This window comes from Carcharodon carcharias, chromosome 18 (genome assembly GCF_017639515.1).
Source record: "Carcharodon carcharias isolate sCarCar2 chromosome 18, sCarCar2.pri, whole genome shotgun sequence".
NCBI lineage: Eukaryota > Metazoa > Chordata > Chondrichthyes > Lamniformes > Lamnidae > Carcharodon > Carcharodon carcharias.
The window spans coordinates 25,646,342-25,666,526 of NC_054484.1; positions in this window are offsets into that span (position 1 = coordinate 25,646,342).

Here is a 20,185-nt window from a genome sequence, read left to right on the forward strand (position 1 = left end):
CATTCTGAGATTGCTTAACACTGCACCATTCCCAAACTGTTTTACTCAGCAATGTTCTAAGAATGGTTCACATTGCGCCATGTCCAGAATGCTTCCCACTGCGTGGTTCCCAGAAAGCTTCACAATGCTCCATTCCCAGAATGCTTCACTCTACTCATTTCCCAGATGTCTTCACTCTGGTCCGTTCCCCGACAGCTTCACTCTACGCCATTCCCAGTATGCTTCTCTCTGCTCCATTCCCTGAATGCTTCACTCTGCTCCGCTCCCAGAATTGTTCACACTGCTCCTTTCCCAAAATGCTTCACTCTGCTCCATTCACTGAATGCTTCACTCCACCCCATTCCTAACCTGTTTAACGCTTCTGCATTCCGAGTGTTTCAGACTGCTCCTTTCCCCGACTGCTTCACAATGCCCCATTCCCAGACTGCTTCACACTGCTCCATTCCCCAAATGCTTCACACAGCTTCAATACCGACTGCTCCTCTGTGCACCGTTACAAGAAAGCTCAATTTCAACCATTCCCAAAAGGCCTCACATTGCTCCATTCCCAGAATGCTTCACACCGCTTCATTCCCAAACTGTTTCACTCTGCTCCATTCCGACAATCCTTAACACTGCTCCTTTCCCAGAATGCTTCGTACTGCGCCATGCCCAGAATGATTCAAACTGCTCCATTCCCAGAATGCTTCACTCTACGCCATTTCCAGAATTCGTCACTCTGCTCCATTCACCAAACGTTTCACACTGCTTCTTTCCCAGAATGCTTCATACTGCTCCTTTCCCAAAACGCTTCACTCTGCTCCATTCCTAACCTGTTTAACGCTGCAGCATTCCCAGTGCTTCACACTGTTCCATTCCCCGACTGCTTCAAAATTCTCCATTCCTAGACTGCTTCATACTGCTTATTTCCCAGATGGTTTAACTCTGCTGCATTCCGAGTGTTTCACAGTGCACCAGTCCCAGACTGCTTCACACTGCTCCATTCCCAGATAGTTTCATGCTGCTCTATTCCCAGAGGGCTTCTCGCGGCTCCAATCACTAACTGATACACAATGCTCCTTTCCCAGACTGCGTTCCATTGCATCATTGCAGCATTGCCAAATGCTTCACAATGCTCCATTCCGAGACTGTTTCACATGGCTCCATTCCCGGAATGTTTCACATTTCACCATTTGCAAAATTCCTCACATTGCTCTGTTCCCAGGCTCCTTCAAACGGCTCAATTCCCAAACTGTTTCACAGTGCTCCATTCCTAGACTGGTTCACCCTGCTCTACTCCCAGACTGTTTCACCCTGCTCCTTTCCCGACTGCTTCACGGTGCTCCATTCCAAAGCTGTTTCACACTGCTCCATTCCGAGATTGTTTAACACTGCACCATTCCCAGAATGTTTTACTCTGTGACATTCCCAGAATGCATCACACTGGTCCTTTCCCTGAATGCTTCGCATTGTGCTGTGCCCAGAATGCTCCACACTGCGCCGTGCCTAGAATGCTTCAGTCTCCTCTGTTCCCCGCCTGCTTCACAATTCTCCATTCCAAGACTGCTTGAAACTGCTCCATTCACAGACCGTTTCACACTGCTCCATTCCCAGACTGCATCACCCTGCTCCAATCGCTGACTGATTCACTATGCTCCATTCCCAGCCTGCTTCACACCGCACAATTGCCACACTGCTTCACAATCCTCCATTCCGAGAAGGCTTCATGCTGCTCCATTCCCAGACTGCTTCTCGCGGCTCCAATCACTGACTGATTCACAATGCTCCATTCCCAGACTGCTTCACACTGCACCATTGCCACATTGCTTCACAATGCTCCATTCCGAGAAGGCTTCACGCTACTCCATACCCGGACTGCTTCACGCTGCTCCAATCGCTGACTGATTCACAATGCTCCATTCGCAGCCTGATTCACACCGCACAATTGCCACGCTGCTTCACAATCCTCCGTTCCTAGAAGGCTTCACGCTGCTTCATTCCCAGAATGTTTCACATTTGACCATTCCCACAATGCTTCACTTTGCTCCGTTTCCAGGCTCCTTCAATTGGCTCTATTCCCGAACTGTTTCACACTGCTCCATTCCTAGACCGTTTCGCTCTGCTCCATTCCCAGGCTGTTTCACCCTGCTCCTTTCCCGACGGCTTCACAGTGTTCCATTCCAAAACTGTTTGACACTGCTGCATTCCAACATTGTTTAACACAGCACCATTCCCAGACTGTTCTACTCTGCAACGTTCCCAGAATGCTTCGAACTTCTCCTTTCCCAGAATGCTTCATGTTCCGCAATGCCCAGAATGCTTCACTCTGCTCTGTTCCCAGAAGGCTTCACGGTACGCCATTTCCAGAATGCTTCACTCTGCTCCATTCACAGAACGCTTCACACTGCTTCTTTCCCAGAATGCTTCATGCTGCTCCTTTCCCAAAACGCTTCACTCTGCTCCTTTCCTAACCTGTTTAATGCTGCTGCATTCTCATTGTTTCACACTGCTCCATTCCCCGACTGCTTCACAATTCTCCATTCCTAGACTACTTCACACTGCTCGATTCCCAGATGGTTTAACTCTGCTGCATTCCCAGTGTTTCACAGTGCTCCAGTCCCAGCCTGCTTCACACTGCTCCATTCCCAGACAGTTTCACGCTGCTCTATTCCCAGAGTGCTTCTCGCGTCTCCAATCTCTAACTGATACACAATGCTCCTTTCCCAGACTGCTTCACATTGCATCATTGCCACACTGCTTCACAATGCTCCATTCCAAAAATGTTTCACATTTCACCTTTTGCAAAATGCTTCACCGTGCTCCATTCCCAGGCTCCTTCAATCGGCTCAATTCACAAACTGTTTCACACTGCTCCAGTCCCAGACTGTTTCACCCTGCTCTATTCCCAGACTGTTTCACCCTGCTCCTTTCCCGACTGCTTCACAGTGCTCCATTCCAAAGCTGTTTCACACTGCTCCATTCCAAGATTGTTTACCACTGAACCATTCCCAAATTATTTTACTCTGCAACGTTCCCAGAATGCATCGCAATGCTCCTTTCACAGAATGCTTCATACTGCACCGTGCCCAGAATGCTTCACTCTGCTCCATTCCAACCTGTTTAACGCTGCTCCATTCCCAGTGTTTCACACTGCTGCATTCCCCGACTGCTTCACAATTCTCCATTCCTAGACTGCTTCACACTGCTCAATTCCCAGACGGTTTAACTCTGCTGCATTCCCAGTGTTTCACAGTGCTCCAGTCCCAGCCTGCTTCACACTGCTCCAATGCCACAGTTTCACGCTGCTCTATTCCCAGAGTGCTTCTCGCAGCTCCAATCACTAACTGATACACAATGCTCCTTTCTGCGACTACTTCACATTGCATCATTGCCAGACTGCTTCACGCTGCTCCATTCACAGAATGTTTCACATTTCACCATTTGCAAAATGCTCTTCACGCTTCTCTTTCAATCGGATCAGTTCCCAAACTGTTTCACCCGGCTCCTTTCCCGACTGCTTCGTGGTGCTCCATTCCAAAGTTGTTTCACACTGCTCCATTTCAAGATTGTTTAACACTGCACCATTCCCAGACTGTTTTACTCTGCGACGTTCCCAGAATGCTTCACACTGTTCCTTTCACAGAATGCTTCGCAATGCACCGTGCCCAGAATGCTTCACTCTCCTTCATTCCCCGACTGCTTCACAATTCTCCATTCCTAGACTGCTTCACTCTGCTCCATACCCCAAATATTTCACACAGCTTCAATCATGACTGCAACTCTGTGCACTGTTCCAACAATGCCTCAAATTCCTCCATTCCCAAAATGACTCACACTGCTCCATACCAGATTGCTTCACACCACTTCATTCCCAAACTCGTTCATTCTGCTCCATTCCGACAATACTTATCACTGCTCCATTCCCTGACTGTTACACTCTGCTCCATTCCTAGACTGCTTGACACTGCTCCAGTCCCAGACCATTTCACACTGTTTCCATTCCGAGAATGCTTCACACTGCTCCATTCCCAGACTGTTTAAGTCTGCTGCATTCCCAGTGTTTCACAGTGCTCCATTCCCGGACTGCTTCACAGTGCTCCTTTCCCAGACAGTTGCACGCTGCTCCATTCCCAGACTGCTTCTCGGGGCTCCAATCGCTGACTGCTTCAAAATGTTCCATTCCGAGACTGCTTGACACTGCTCCAGTCCCAGAATGATTCATATTTCACCATTCCCACAATGCTTCACTTTGCTCCGTTCCCAGGCTCCTTCAATCAGCTCAATTCCCGCACTGTTTCACTCTGCTCCATTCCCAGACTGTTTCACCCTGCTCCTTTCCCAACTGCTTCACAGTGCTCCTTTCCAAAGCTGTTTCACACTGCTGCATTCCGGGATTGTTTAACACGGCACCATTCCCTGACTGTTCTACTCGGCAATGTTCCCAGAATGCTTCCAACTGCCCCTTTCCCAGAATGCTTCATACTGCGCCATGCCCAGAATGCCTCACTCTGCTCCATTCCCAGAATGAATCACTCTATGCCGTTTCCAGAATGCTTCACTCTGCTCCACTCCCAGAATGCTTCACACTGCTTTTTTCCCACAATGCTTCATACTGCTCCTTTCACAAAACGCTTCACTCTGTTCCATTCCTAACATGTTTAACGCTGCTGCATTCCCAGTGTTTCACACTGCTGCATTCCTAGACTGTTTCACCCTGCTCTATTCCCAGACTGTTTCACATGCTCCTTTCCTAAGTGCTTCATGGTGCTCCATTCCAAAGCTGTTTCACACTGCTCCATTCCGAGATTGATTAACACTGCACCATTCCCAGGCTGTTTTACTCTGCGACGTTCCCAGAATGTTTCACGCTGCTCCATTCCCAGATGGTTTAACTCTGCTGCATTCCCAGTGTTTCACAGTGCTCCAGTCCCAGACTGCTTCACACTGCTCCATTCCCAGACAGTTTCATGCTGCTCTATTCCCAGAGTGCTTCTCGTGGCTCCAATCACTGAATAATACACAATGCTCCTTTCCCAGTCTGCTTCACGTTGCATCATTGCCACACTACTTCAAAATTCTCCACTCCGAGAATGCTTCACATTTCACCTTTTCCAAAATGGTTCATTTTGCTCCGTTCCCAGGCTCCTTCAATTGGCTCAATTCCCAAACTTTTTCACACTGCTGCATTCCTAGACTGTTTCACCCTGCTCTATTCCCAGACTGTTTCACATGCTCCTTTCCTAAGTGCTTCATGGTGCTCCATTCCAAAGCTGTTTCACCTGCTCCATTCCGAGATTGATTAACACTGCACCATTCCCAGGCTGTTTTACTCTGCGACGTTCCCAGAATGCTTCACACTGCTCCTTTCCCTGAATGCTTCACACTGCTCCTTTCCCAGAATGCTTCGTACTGCGCCGTGCCCAGAATGCTTCACACTGCCACGTGCCCAGAATGCTTCACACTGCCACGTGCCCAGAATGCTTCAATCGCCTCCGTTCCCCAACTGCTTCACACTTCTCCATTACTAGACTGCTTCACTCTGCTCCATACCCCAAATATTTCACACAGCCCCAATCCCGACTGCTCGTCTGTGGACTGTTCCAACAATGCCTCAATTTCCACTGTTCCCAAATGCCTCACACTGCTCCATTCCCAGAATGTTTCACACCACTTCATTCCCAAACTCATTCACAATGCTCCATTCCAAGAAGGCTTCACACTGCTCCATTCCCAGACTGCTTCATGCTGCTCCAATTGCTGACTGATTCACAATGCTCCATTCCCAGCCTGGTTCACACCGCACAATTGCCACACTGCTTCACAATCCTCTATTCCGAGAAGGCTTCAAGCTGCTCCATTCCCAGAATGTTTCACATTTCCCCATTCCCACAATGCTTCACTTTGCTCCATTCCCAGGATCCTTCAATCGGCTCAATTCCCGATCTGTTTCACACTGCTCCCTCCTAGATTGTTTTGCTCTGCTCCAATCCCAGACTGTTTCACCCTGCTCCTTTCCCGACTGCTTCACAGTGCTCCATTCCAAAATTGTTTCACACTGCTGCATTCCAAGATTGTTTAACATAGCACCATTCCCAGACTGTTCTACACTCCGACATTCCCAGAATGCTTCAAACATCTCCTTTCCCAGAATGCTTCATACTGCACCATGCCCAGAATGCTTCACTCTGCTCCATTCACAGAACGCAACACACTGCTTCTTTCCTAGAATGTTTCATTCTGCTCCTTTCCCAAAATGCTTCACGCTACTCCATTCCTAACCTCGTTAACGCTGCTGCATTCCCAGTGTTTCACGCTGCTCCATTCCCCGACTGCTTCACAATTCTCCATTCCTAGACTGCTTCACACTGCTCGATTCCCAGACGGTTTAACTCTGCTGCATTCCCAGTGTTTCACACTGCTCCAGTCCCAGACTGCTTCACACTGCTCCAATGCCAGACATTTACACTCTGCTCTATTCCCAGAGTGCTTCTCGCGGCTCCAATCATTAACTGATACACAATGCTCCTTTCTGCGACTACTTCACATTGCATCATTGCCAGACTGCTTCACGCTGCTCCATTCACAGAATGTTTCACATTTCACCATTTGCAAAATGCTCTTCACGCTTCTCTTTCAATTGGATCAATTCCCAAACTGTTTCAGCCGGCTACTTTCCCGACTGCTTCGCGGTGCTCCATTCCAAAGCTGTTCCACACTGCTCCATTCCGAGATTGTTTAACACTGCACCATTCCCAGACTGTTTTACTCTGCGACATTCCCAGAATGCTTCACACTGCTCCTTTCACAGAATGCTTCGCAATGCGCCATGCCCAGAATGCTTCACTCTCCTTCGTTCCCCCATTGCTTCACAATTCTCCATTCCTAGACTGCTTCACTCTGCTCCATACCCCAAATATTTCACACAGCTCCAATCCTGACTGCTCGTCTGTGGACTGTTCCAACAATGCCTCAATTTCCACTGTTCCCAAAATGCCTCACACTGCTCCATTCCCAGAATGTTTCACACCACTTCATTCCCAAACTCGTTCATTCTGCTCCATTCCAACAATGCTTATCACTGCTCCATTCATTGAATGATACACACGGCTCCATTCCAAGACTGCTTGACACTGCTCCATTCACAGACCGTTTCACGCTGCTCCATTCCCAGACTGCTTCACGCTGCTCCAATCGCTGACTGATTCACAATGCTCCATTCCCAGCCTGCTTCACACCGCACAATTGCCACACTGCTTCACAGTCCTCCATTCCGTGAAGGCTTCACGCTGCTCCATTCCCAGACTGCTTCACGCTGCTCCAATCACTGACTGATTCACAAGGCTCCATTCCCAGACTGCTTGACACACGGCACGATTGCCACACTGCTTCACAATGCTCCATTCCGAGAAGGCTTCACACTGCTCCATTCCCAGACTGCTTCATGCTGCTCCAATCGCTGACTGATTCACACTGCTCCATTCCCAGACTGCTTCATGCTGCTCCAATCGCTGACTGATGCACAATGCTCCATTCGCAGCCTGATTCACACCGCACAATTGCCACGCTGCTTCACAATCCTCCATTCCGAGAAGGCTTCAAACTGCTCCATTCCCAGAATGTTTCACATTTCCCCATTCCCACAATGCTTCACTTTGCTCCATTCCCAGGCTCCTTCAATCGGCTCAATTCCCGAACTGTTTCACACTGCTCCTTTCCCAACTGCTTCACAGTGCTCCATTCCAAAACTGTTTCACACTGCTGCAGTCCAAGATTGTTCAACATGGCACCATTCCCAGACTGTTCTACACTCCGACATTCCCAGAATGCTTCACTCTACGCCGTTTCCAGAATGCTTCACTCTGCTCCATTCACGGAAAGCAACACACTGCTCCTTTTCCAAAATGCTTCAAGCTACTCCAGTCCTAACCTGTTTAACGCTGCTGCATTCCCAATGTTTCACACTGCTCCATTCCCCGACTGCGTCACAATTCTCCATTCCTAGACTGCTTCACACTGCTCGATTCCCAGACGGTTTAACTCTGCTGCATTCCCAGTGTTTCACAGTGCTCCAGTCCCAGGCTGCTTAACACTGCTCCATTCCGAGACATTTTCACGCTGCTCTATTCCCAGAGTGTTTCTCGTGGCTCCAATCACTAACTGATACGCAATGTTTTTTTCCCAGACTGCTTCACATTGCTTCATTGCCACATTGCTTCACGCTGCTCCATTCCCAGAATTTTTCATATTTCACCATTCCCACAATGCTTCACTTTGCACCGTTTCCAGGCTCCTTCAATCGGCTCAATTCCCGCACTGTTTCACACTGCTCCATCCCCAGACTGTTTCACTCTGCTCCATTCCTAGACTGTTTCACCCTGCTCCTTTCCCGACTGCTTCACAGTGCTCCTTTCCAAAGCTGTTTCACACTGCTGCATTCCGAGATTGTTTAACACGGCACCATTCCCAGACTGTTCTACGCCGCGACGTTCCCAGAATGCTTCAAACTGCTCCTTTCCCGGAATGCTTCATACTGCGCAATGCCCAGAATGCTTCACTCTGCTCCACTCCCAGAACGCTTCACACTGCTTCTTTCCCGGAATGTTTCATGCTGCTCCTTTCAAAAAACGCTTCACTCTGCTCCATTCCTAACCTGTTTAACGCTGCTGCATTCCCAGTGTTTCACGCTGCTCCATTCCCCGACTGCTTCACAATTCCCCATTCCTAAACTGCTTCACACTGCTGGATTCACAGACGGTTTAACTCTGCTGCATTCCCAGTGTTTCACAGTGCTCCAGTCCCAGACTGCTTCACACTGCTCCATTCCTAGAAGTTTCATGCTGCTCTATTCCCAGATTGCTTCTCGTGGCTCCAATCACTGAATAATACACAATGCTCCTTTCCCAGTCTGCTTCACATTGCATCATCGCCACACTACTTCAAAATTCTCCACTCCAAGAATGCTTCACATTTCACCTTTTCCAAAATGGTTCATTTTGCTCCGTTCCCAGGCTCCTTCAATTGGCTCAGTTCCCAAACTGTTTCACACTGCTGCATTCCGAGATTGTTTAACACGGCACCATTCCCAGATTGTTCTACTCTGCGACGTTCCCAGGATGCTTTAAACTGCTCTTTTCCCAGAATGCTTCATACTGCACAATGCCCAGAATGCTTCACTCTGCTCCGTTCCCAGAATGCTTCGCTCTGCGTCTTTTACAGAATGCTTCACTATGCTCCATTTACAGAATGCTCCACTCTGCTCCACTCCCAGAACGCTTCACACTGCTTCTTTCCCGGAATGTTTCATGCTGCTCCTTTCAAAAAACGCTTCACTCTGCTCCATTCCTAACCTGTTTAACGCTGCTGCATTCCCAGTGTTTCACGCTGCTCTATTCCCCGACTGCTTCACAATTCTCCATTCCTAGACTGCTTCACACTGCTCGATTCCCAGACGGTTTAATTCTGCTGTATTCCCAGTGCTTCACACTGCTCCAGTCCCAGACTGCTTCACACTGCTCCATTCCCAGACAGTTTCATGCTGCTCTATTCCCAGATTACTTCTCGCAGCTCAAATCACTGAATAATACACAATACTCCTTTCCCAGACTGCTCCACATTTCATCATTGCCACACTGCTTCACAATTCTCCACTCCGAGAATGCTTCACATTTCACCTTTTCCAAAATGGTTCATTTTGCCCCGTTCCCAGGCTCCTTCAATTGGCTCAGTTCCCAAACTTTTTCACACCGCTGCATTCCTAGACTGTTTCACACTGCTCTATTCCCAGACTGTTTCACCTGCTCCTTTCCCAAGTGCTTCACGGTGCTCCATTCCAAAGCTGTTTCACACTGCTCCATTCCGAGATTGATTAACACTGCACCATTCCCAGGCTGTTTTACTCTGCGACGTTCCCAGAATGCTTCACGCTGCTCCTTTGCCAGAATGCTTCGTGCTGCGCCGTGCCCAGAATGCTTCACACTGCCACGTGCCCAGAATGCTTCAATCTCCTCCGTTCCCCGACAGCTTCACAATTCTCCATTACTAGACTGCTTCACTCTGCTCCATTACCCAAATATTTCACACAGCCCCAATCCCGACTGCTCGTCTGTGCACTGTTCCAACAATGCCTCAATTTCCACTGTTCCCAAAATGCCTCACACTGCTCCATTACCAGAAAGTTTCACACCCCTTCATTGCCAAACTCTTTCACTCTGCTCCATTCCAACAATGCTTATCACTGCTCCATTCCTTGAATGTTACACACAGCTCCATTCCAAGAATGCTTGAAACTGCTCCATTCGCAGACCGTTTCACACTGCTCCATTCCCAGACTGCATCACCCTGCTCCAATCGCTGACTGATTCACTATGCTCCATTCCCAGCCTGCTTCACACCGCACAATTGCCAGACTGCTTCACAGTCCTCCATTCCGAGAAGGCTTCACGCTGCTCCATTCCCAGACTGCTTCACGCTGCTCCAGTCACTGACTGATTCGCAAGGCTCCATTCCCAGACTGCATGACACTGCACCACTGCCACACTGCTTCACAATGCTCCATTCTGAGACTGCTTCACACGGCTCCATTCCCAGATTGTTTCACATTTCACCATTTGCAAAATTCCTCACATTGCTCCATTCCCAGGCTCCTTCAAACGGCTCAGTTCCCAAACTGTTTCACCCTACTACTTTCCCGACTGCTTCACGGTGCTCGATTCCAAAGCTGTTTCGCACTGCTCCGTTCCGGGATTGTTTAACACTGCACCATTCTAAGACAGTTTTACTCTGCGATGTTCCCAGAATGCTTCACACTGCTCCTTTCCCAGAATTCTTCGCAATGCGTCGTGCCCAGAATGCTTCACTCTCCTCCATTCCCCCACTACTTCATAATTCTCCATTCCTAGACTGCTTCACACTGCTCCATTCAAAGAATGTTTCACATTTCACCATTCCCACAATGCTTCACTTTGCTCTGTTCCCAGGGTCTTTCAATCAGCTCAATTCCCAAACTGTTTCTAACTGCTCCATTCCTAGACTGTTTCACTCTGCTCCATTCCCAGACGGCTTCGCCCAGTTCCTTTCCTGACAGCTTCACAGTGCTCCATTCCAAAACTGTTTCACACTGCTGCATTCCGAGATTGTTTAACACGGCACCATTCCCAAACTGTTGTACTCTGCGACGTTCCCAGAATGCTTCAAACTTCTCCTTTCCCAGAATGCTTCATACTGCACCATGCACAGAATGCTTCACACTGCTCCTTTCCCAGAATGCTTCACACTACGTCGTTTCCGGAACGCTTCACTCTGCTACATTCACAGAACGCAACTGCTTCTTTGCCAGAATACTTCATACTACTCCTTTCCCAAAACGCTTCACTCTGCTCCATTCCTAACCTGTTTAACGCTGTTGCATTCCCAGTGTTTCACACTGCTCCATTGCCCAACTGCTTCACAATTCTCCATTCCATGACTGCTTCACAATGCTTGATTCCCAGACGGTTTAACTCTGCTGCTTTCCCAGTGTTTCACAGTGCTCCAGTCCCAAAGAGTTTCACGCTGCTCTATTATCAGGGTGCTTCCCGCAGCTTCATCACTGACTGATACACATTGCTTCTTTCCCAGACTGCTTCATATTCCATCATTGCCACACTGCTTCACAATGCTCCATTCCGAGACTGCTTCTCACTGCTCCATTCCCAGAATGTTCCACACTTCACCAATTGCAAAATGCTTCACTTTGCTCCGTTCCCAGGCTCCTTCAAGAGGCTCAATTCCCAAACTGTTTCACACTGCTCCATTCCCAGACTGTTTCACCCTGCTCTATCCCCAGACTGTTTCACCCTGCTCCTTTCCCGATTGCTTCACGGTGCTCCAATCCAAAGCTGTTTCACACAGCTCCATTCCAAGATTGTTTAACACTGCACCATTCCCAGACTATTTTACTCTGCGACGTTCCCAGAATGCTTCACACTGCTCCTTTCCCAGAATGCTGCACACTGCGCCATGCACAGATTGCTTCACACTGCTCTGTTTCCCCACTGCTTCACAATGCCCCTTTCCGAGACTGCTTCAGACTGCTCCATTCCCGGAATGTTTCAAATTTCACCATTCCCACAATGTTTCACTTTGCTCCGTTCCCAGGCTCCTTCAATCGGCTCAATTTCTAGACTGTTTCATTCTGCTCCATTCCCAGACTGCTTCACCCAGCTCCTTTCCCGAATGCTTCACAGTGCTCCATTCCAAAACTGTTTCACACTGCTGCATTCTGAGATTGCTTAACACGGCACCATTCCCAGACACTTCTGCTCTGTGAGGTTCCCAGTATGTTTCAAACATCTCCTTTCCCAGAATGCTTCATGCTGCGCCATGCCCAGAATGCTGCACTCTGCTCAGTTCCCAGAACACTTCACTCTGCCCCATTCACAGAACGCAACACACTGCGTCTTTGCCAGAATGCTTCATATTGCTTCTTTCCCAAAACGCTTCACTCTGCTCCATTCCTAACCTGTTTAACGCTGCTGCATTCCCAGTGTTTAACACTGCTCCATTCCCCGACGGCTTCACAATTCTCCATTCATAGACTGCTTCACACTGCTCGATTCCCAGACGGTTTAATTTGCCGTATTCCCAGTGTTTCACTCTGCTCCATTCCCCACATGTTTGACACAGCTCCAATCCCGACTGTTCCTCTGTGCACTGTTCCAAGAATGATTCAATTTCCACCGTTCCCAGAATGCTTCACACCGCTTCATTCCCAAACTCTTTCACTCTGCTCCATTCCGACAATGCGTATCACTGCTCCATTCCCTGACTGTTACACTCTGCTCCATTCCCAGACAGTTTCACGGTGCTCCATTCCCAGACTGCTTCTCGCGTCTCCAATCGCAGACTGCTTCACAATGCTCCATTCCGAGACTGTATCACACTGCTCCATTCCCAGACTATTTCACATTTCACCATTCCCAAAATACTTCATTTTGCTCAGTTCCCAGGCTCCTTCAATCGGCTCAATTCCCGAAATATTGTACACTGCTCCATTCCTAGACTCTTGCACTCTGCTCCATTCCCAGACTGTTTCACCCTGCTCCTTTCCCGACTGTTTCATAGTGCTCCACTACAAAGCTGTTTCACACTGCTGCATTCCGACATTGTTTAACACGGCACCATACCCAGACTGTTCTACTCTGCGATGTTCCCAGAATGCTTCATACTACTCCTTTCCCAAAACACTTCACTCTGCTCCATTCCTAACCTGTTTAACGCTGCTGCATTCCTCGTGTTTCACACAGCTCCATTCCCCAACTGCTTCACAATTCTCCATTCATAGACTGCTTCACACTGCTCGATTCCCAGACGGTTTAATTTGCTGCATTCCCAGTGTTTCACAGTGGCCGAGTCCCAGACTGCTTCACACTGCTCCATTCCCAAAGGGTTTCATGCTGCTCTATTCCCAGGGTGCTTCCCGCGGCTTCATCACTGACTGATACACAATGCTCCTTTCCCAGACTGCTTCATATTCCAGCATTGCCTCACTGCTTCACAATGCTCCATTCCGAGACTGCTTCACACTGCTCCATTCCCAGAATGTTCCACACTTAACCATTTGCAAAATGCTTCACTTTGCTCCGATCCCAGGCTCCTTCAAGTGGTTCCATTCCCAAACTCTTTCACACTGCTCATTTCCCAGACTGTTTCACCCTGCTCTATTCCCAGACTGTTTCACACTGCTCCTTTCCCGACTGCTTCACGGTGCTCCAATCCAAAGCTGCTTCACACTAATCCATTCCGAGACTGTTTAACACTGCACCATTCCCAGACTGTTTTACTCTGCGACGTTCCCAGAATGCTTCACACTGCTCCTTTCCCAGAATGCTCCAAACTGCGCCCTGCACAGAATGCTTCACAATGCTCCATTTGCCCACTGCTTTACAATTCCCCTTTCCGAGACTGCTTCAGACTGCTCCATTCCCGGAATGTTTCAAATTTCACCATTCCCACAATGCTTCACTTTGCTCCATTCCCAGGCTCCTTCAATCGGCTCAATTCCTATACTGTTTCACCCTGCTCCATTCCCAGTCTGCTTCACCCAGCTCCTTTCCCGACTGCTTCTCAGTGCTCCATTCCAAAACTGTTTCACACTGCTGCATTCCGAGATTGTTCAACACGGCACCATTCCCAGACTGTTCTACTCTGCGACCTTCCCAGAATGCTTCAAACTGCTCCTTTCCAAGAATGCTTCATACTGCGCCATGCCCAGAATGATTCACTCTGCTCCGGTCCCAGAATGCTTCTCCCTACGCCGTTTCCAGAATGCTTCACTCTGCTCCACTCACAGAATGTTTCACTCCGCTCCACTCCCAGAATGCTTCACACTGCTTCTTTGCCAGAATGCTTCAAACTGCTCCTTTCCCAAAACGCTTCACTCTGCTCCATTCCTAACCTGTTTAACGCTGCTGCATTCCCAGTGTTTCACACTGCTCCATTCCCCATCTGTTTCACAATTCTCCATTCATAGACTGCTTCACACTGCTCGATTCCCAGATGGTTCGACTTGCTGCATACCCAGTGTTTCACAGTGCTCCAGTCCCAGACTGCTTCACACTGCTCCATTCCCAGATAGTTTCTCGCTGCTCTTTTCCCAGAGGTCTTCGCGCGGCTCCAATAACTAACTGATACACAATGCTCCTTTCCCAGACTGCTTCACATTATATCATTGCCACACTGCTTCACAATGCTCCTTTCCGAGACTGCTTCACACAGCTCCATTCCCAGATTGTTTCACATTTCACCATTTGCAAAATTCCTCACATTGCTCCGTTCCCAGGCTCCTTCAAACGGCTCAATTCACAAACCGTTTCACACTGCTCCATTCCTAGACTCTTTCACCCTTCTCTATTCCCAGACTGTTTCACCCTACTACTTTCCCAACTCCTTCATGGTACGCGATTCCAAATCTGTTTCGCACTGTTCCGTTCCATGATTGTTTAACACTGCCCCATTCCAAGACTGTTTTACTCTACGACATTCCCAGAATGCTTCACACTGCTCCTTTCCCAGAATGCTTCGCAATGCGCCGTGCACAGAATGCTTCACTCTCCTCTGTTCCCACAATACTTCACAATTCTCCGTTCCTAGACTGCTTCACACTGCTCCATTCCCAGAATGTATCACATTTCACCATTCCCACAATGCTTCACTTTGCTCCGTTCACAGGCTCTTTCAATCGGCTCAATTCCCAAACTGTTTCACACTGCTCCATACCTAGACTGTTTCACTCTGCTCCATTCCCAGACTGCTTTGCCCAGATCATTTCCCGACTGCTTCACAATGCTCCATTCCAAAACTGTTTCACACTGCTGCATTCCGAGATTGTTTAACACGGCGCCATTCCCAGACTGTTCTACCCTGCGACGTTCCCAAAATGCTTCAACCTTCTCCTTTCCCAGATTGCTTCACACTGCTGTGTTCCCAGAATGCTTCACACTACGCCGTTTCCAGAACGCTTCACTCTGCTCCATTCACAGAACGCAACACACTGCTTCTTTCCCAGAAAGTTTCATACTGCTCCTTTCCCAAAACGCTTCACTCTGCGCCATTCCTAACCTGTTTAACGCTGCTGTATTCCCAGTGTTTCATACTGTTCCATTCCCCGACTGCTTCACAATTCTCCATTCATAGACTGCTTCACACTGCTCGATTCCCAGACGGTTTAACTTGCTGCATTCCCAGGGTTTCACAGTGCTCCAGTCCCAGACAGTTTCACGCTGCTCTATTCCCAGAGGGCTTCTCATGCCTCCAATCACTAACTGATACACAATGCTCCTTTCCCAGACTGCTTCACATTATATCATTGCCACACTGCTTCACAATGCTCCATTCCGAGACTGCTTCACATGGCTCCATTCCCAGACTCTTTCACATTACACCATTTGCAAAATTCCTCACATTGCTCCATTCCCAGGCTCCCTCAAAAGGCTCAATTCCCAAACCGTTTCACACTGCTCCATTCCTAAACTGTTTCACCCTTCTCTATTCCCAGGCTGTTTCACCCTGCTCCTTTCCCGACTGCTTCACGGTGCTCCATTCCAAAGCTGTTTCGCACTGTTCTGTTCCGGGATTGTTTCACACTGCACCATTCCAAGACTGTTTCACTCTGCGACGTTCCCAGAATGCTTCACACTGCTTCTTTCCCAGAATGCTTCGCAATGCGCCGTGCCCAGAATGCTTCACTCTCCTCTGTTCCCACACTACTTCACAATTCTCCGTTCCTAGACTTCTTCACACTGCTCCATTCCCAGAATGTATCACATTTCACCATTCCCACAATGCTTCACTTTGCTCCGTTCCCAGGCTCTTTCAATCGGCTCAATTCCCAAACTGTTTCACACTGCTCCATACCTAGACTGTTTCACTCTGCTCCATTCCCAGACAGCTTCGCCCAGCTCCTTTCCCGACTGCTTCACAATTCTCCATTCCAAAACTGTTTCACACTGCTGCATTCCGAGATTGTTTAACACGGCACCATTCCCAGACTGTTCTACCCTGCGACGTTCCCAAAATGCTTCAAACTGCTCCTTTCCCAGAATGCTTCATACTGCACCATGCCCAGAATGATTCACTCTGCTCCGGTCCCAGAATGCTTCACCCTACGCCGTTTCCAGAATGCTGCACTCTGCTCCACTCCCAGAATGCTTCACACTGCTTCTTTCCCAGAATGCTTCAAACTGCTCCTTTCCCAAAACGCTTCACTCTGCTCCATTCCTAACCTGTTTAACGCTGCTGCATTCCCAGTGTTTCACACTGCTCCATTCCCCGACTGCTTCACACTTCTCCATTCATAGACTACTCCACACTGCTCGATTCCCAGACGGTTTAACTTGCTGCATTCCCAGGGTTTCACAGTGCACCAGTCCCAGACTGCTTCACACTGCTCCATTCCCAGACAGTTTCATGCTGCTCTATTCCCAGAGGGCTTCTCGCGCCTCCAATCACTAACTGATACACAATGCTCCTTTCCCAGACTGCTTCACATTATATCATTGCCACACTGCTTCACAATGCTCCATTCCGAGACTGCTTCACACTGCTCCATTCCCAGATTGTTTCACATTTCACCATTAGCAAAATTCCTCACATTGCTCCATTCCTAGGCTCCTTCTAAAGGCTCAATTCCCAAACCGTTTCACACTGCTCCATTCCTAGACTGTTTCACCCTTCTCTATTCCCAGACTGTTTCACACTGCTCCTTTCCCGACTGCTTCATGGTGCTCCATTCCAAAGCTGTTTCGCACTGTTCCGTTCCGGGATTGTTTAACACTGCAAAATTCTAAGACTGTTTTACTCTGCGATGTTCCCAGAATGCTTCACGCTGCTCCTTTCCCAGAATGCTTCGCAATGCGCCGTGCCTAGAATGCTTCACTCTCCTCTGTTCCCACACTACTTCACAATTCTCCGTTCCTAGACTTCTTCACGCTGCTCCATTCCCAGAATGTATCACATTTCACCATTCCCACAATGCTTCACTTTGCTCCGTTCCCAGGCTCTTTCAATCGGCTCAATTCCCAAACTGTTTCACACTGCTCCATACCTAGACTGTTTCACTCTGCTCCATTCCCAGACGGCTTCGCCCAGCTCCTTTCCCGACTGCTTCACAATGCTCCATTCCAAAACTGTTTCACACTGCTGCATTCCGAGATTGTTTAACACGGCACCATTCCCAGACTGTTCTACCCTGCGACGTTCCCAGAATGCTTCAAACTTCTGCTTTCCCAGAATGCTTCGTACTGCGCCATGCACAGATTGCTTCACATTGCTCCTTTCCCGGAATGCTTCACTCTACATCGTTTCCAGAACGCTTCACTCTGCTCCATTCACAGAACACAACACATTGTTTCTTTCCCAGAAAGTTTCATACTGCTCCTTTCCCAAAACGCTTCACTCTGCTCCATTCCTAACCTGTTTAACGCTGCTGCATTCCTAGTGTTTCACACTGCTCCATTCCCCGACTGCTTCACAATTCTCCATTCCCCCGCTGCTTCACATGGCTTGATTCCCAGACGGTTTAACTCTGCTGCATTCCCAGTGTTTCACAGTGCTCCAGTCCCAGACTGCTTCACACTGCTCCATACCCAAAGAGTTTCACGCTGCTCTATTCCCAGAGTGCTTCTCGCGGCTTAAGCACTGACTGATACACAATGCTCCTTTCCCAGACTGCTTCATATTCCAGCATTGCCACACTGCTTCACAATGCTCCATTTCGAGACTGCTTCTCACTGCTCCATTCCCAGAATGTTCCACACTTCACCATTTGCAAAATGCTTCACTTTGCTCCGTTCCCAGGCTCCTTCAAGAGGCTCAATTCCCAAACTGTTTCACACTGCTCCATTCCCAGACTGATTCACCCTGCTCTATTGCCAGACTGTCTCACCCTGCTCCTTTCCCGATTGCTTCACGGTGCTCCATTCCAAAGCTGTTCCACACAGATCCATTCCGAGATTGTTTAACACTGCACCATTCCCAGACTGTTTTACTCTGCGACGTTCCAAGAATGCTTCACACTGCTCCTTTCTCAGAATGCTCCACACTGCGCCATGCACAGAATGCTTCACGCTGCTCCATTTCCCCACTACTTCACAATGACCCTTTCAGAGACTGCCTCACACTGCTCCATTCCAGGAATTTTCAAATTTCACCATTCCCACAATGCTTCACTTTGCTCCGTTCCCAGGCTCCTTCAATCGGCTTTATTCCTAGACTGTTTCACTCTGCTCCATTCCCAGACTGCTTCACCCAGCTCCTTTCCCGACTGATTCACAGTACTCCACTACAAAGCTGTAGCACACTGCTGCATTCCGAGATTGTTTAACATGGCACCATTCCCAGACTGTTCTACTGTGCGATGTTCCCAGAATGCTTCAAACTGCTCCTTTCCCAGAATGCTTCATACTGCACCATGCCCAGAATGATTCACTCTGCTCCGGTCCCAGAATGCTTCACCCTATGCCGTTTCCAGAATGCTTCACTCTGCTCCATTCACAGAATGCTTCAATCTGCTCCACTCCCAGAATGCTTCACACTGCTTCTTTGCCACAATGCTTCATACTGCTCCTTTCCCAAAACGCTTCACTCTGCTCCATTCCTAACCTGTTTAACGCTGCTGCATTCCCAGTGTTTCACACTGCTCCATTCCCCGACTGCTTCACACTTCTCCATTCATAGACTGCTTCACACTGCTCGATTCCCAGACGTTTTAACTTGCTGCATTCCCAGGGTTTCACAGTGCACCAGTCCCAGACTGCTTCACACTGCTCCATTCCCAGACAGTTTCACGCTGCTCTATTCCCAGAGGGCTTCTCGCGCCTACAATCACTAACTGTCTCACCCTGCTCCCTTCCCGATTGCTTCACGGTGCTCCATTCCAAAGCTGTTCTACACTGATCCATTCCGAGATTGTTTAACACTGCACCATTACCAGACTGTTTTACTCTGCGACGTTCCCAGAATGCTTCACACTGCTCCTTTCTCAGAATACTCCACAACGCGCCATGCACAGATTGCTTCACACTGCTCCGTTTCCCCACTACTTCACAATGACACTTTCTGAGTCTGCTTCAGACTGCTCCATTCCCGGAATGTTTCAAATTTAACCATTCCCACAATGTTTCACTTTGCTCCGTTCCCAGGCTCCTTCAATCGGCTCAATTCCTACACTGTTTCACTCTGCTCCATTCCCAGAATACTTCACCCAGCTCCTTTCCCGACTGCTTCTCAGTGCTCCATTCCAAAACTGTTTCACACTGCTGCATTCCGAGATTGTTTAACACGGCACCATTCCCAGACTGTTCTACGCTGCGACGTTCGCAGAGTGCTTCAAACATCTCCTTTCCCAGAATGCTTCATACTGCGCCATGCACAGATTGCTTCACACTCCGTTCCCAGAATATTTCACTCTACGCCTTTTCCAGAATGCTTCACTCTGCTCCATTCACCGAACGCAACACACTGCTCCTTTCCCAAAATCCTTCACTCTGCTCCATTCCTAACCTGTTTAACGCTGCTGCATTCCCAGTGTTTAACACTGCTCCATTCCCCGACTGCTTCACATTTGTCCATTCATAGACTGCTTCACACTGCTCAATTACCAGATGGTTTATCTTGCTGCATTCCCAGTGTTTCACAATGCACCAGTCCCAGACTGCTTCACACTGCTCCA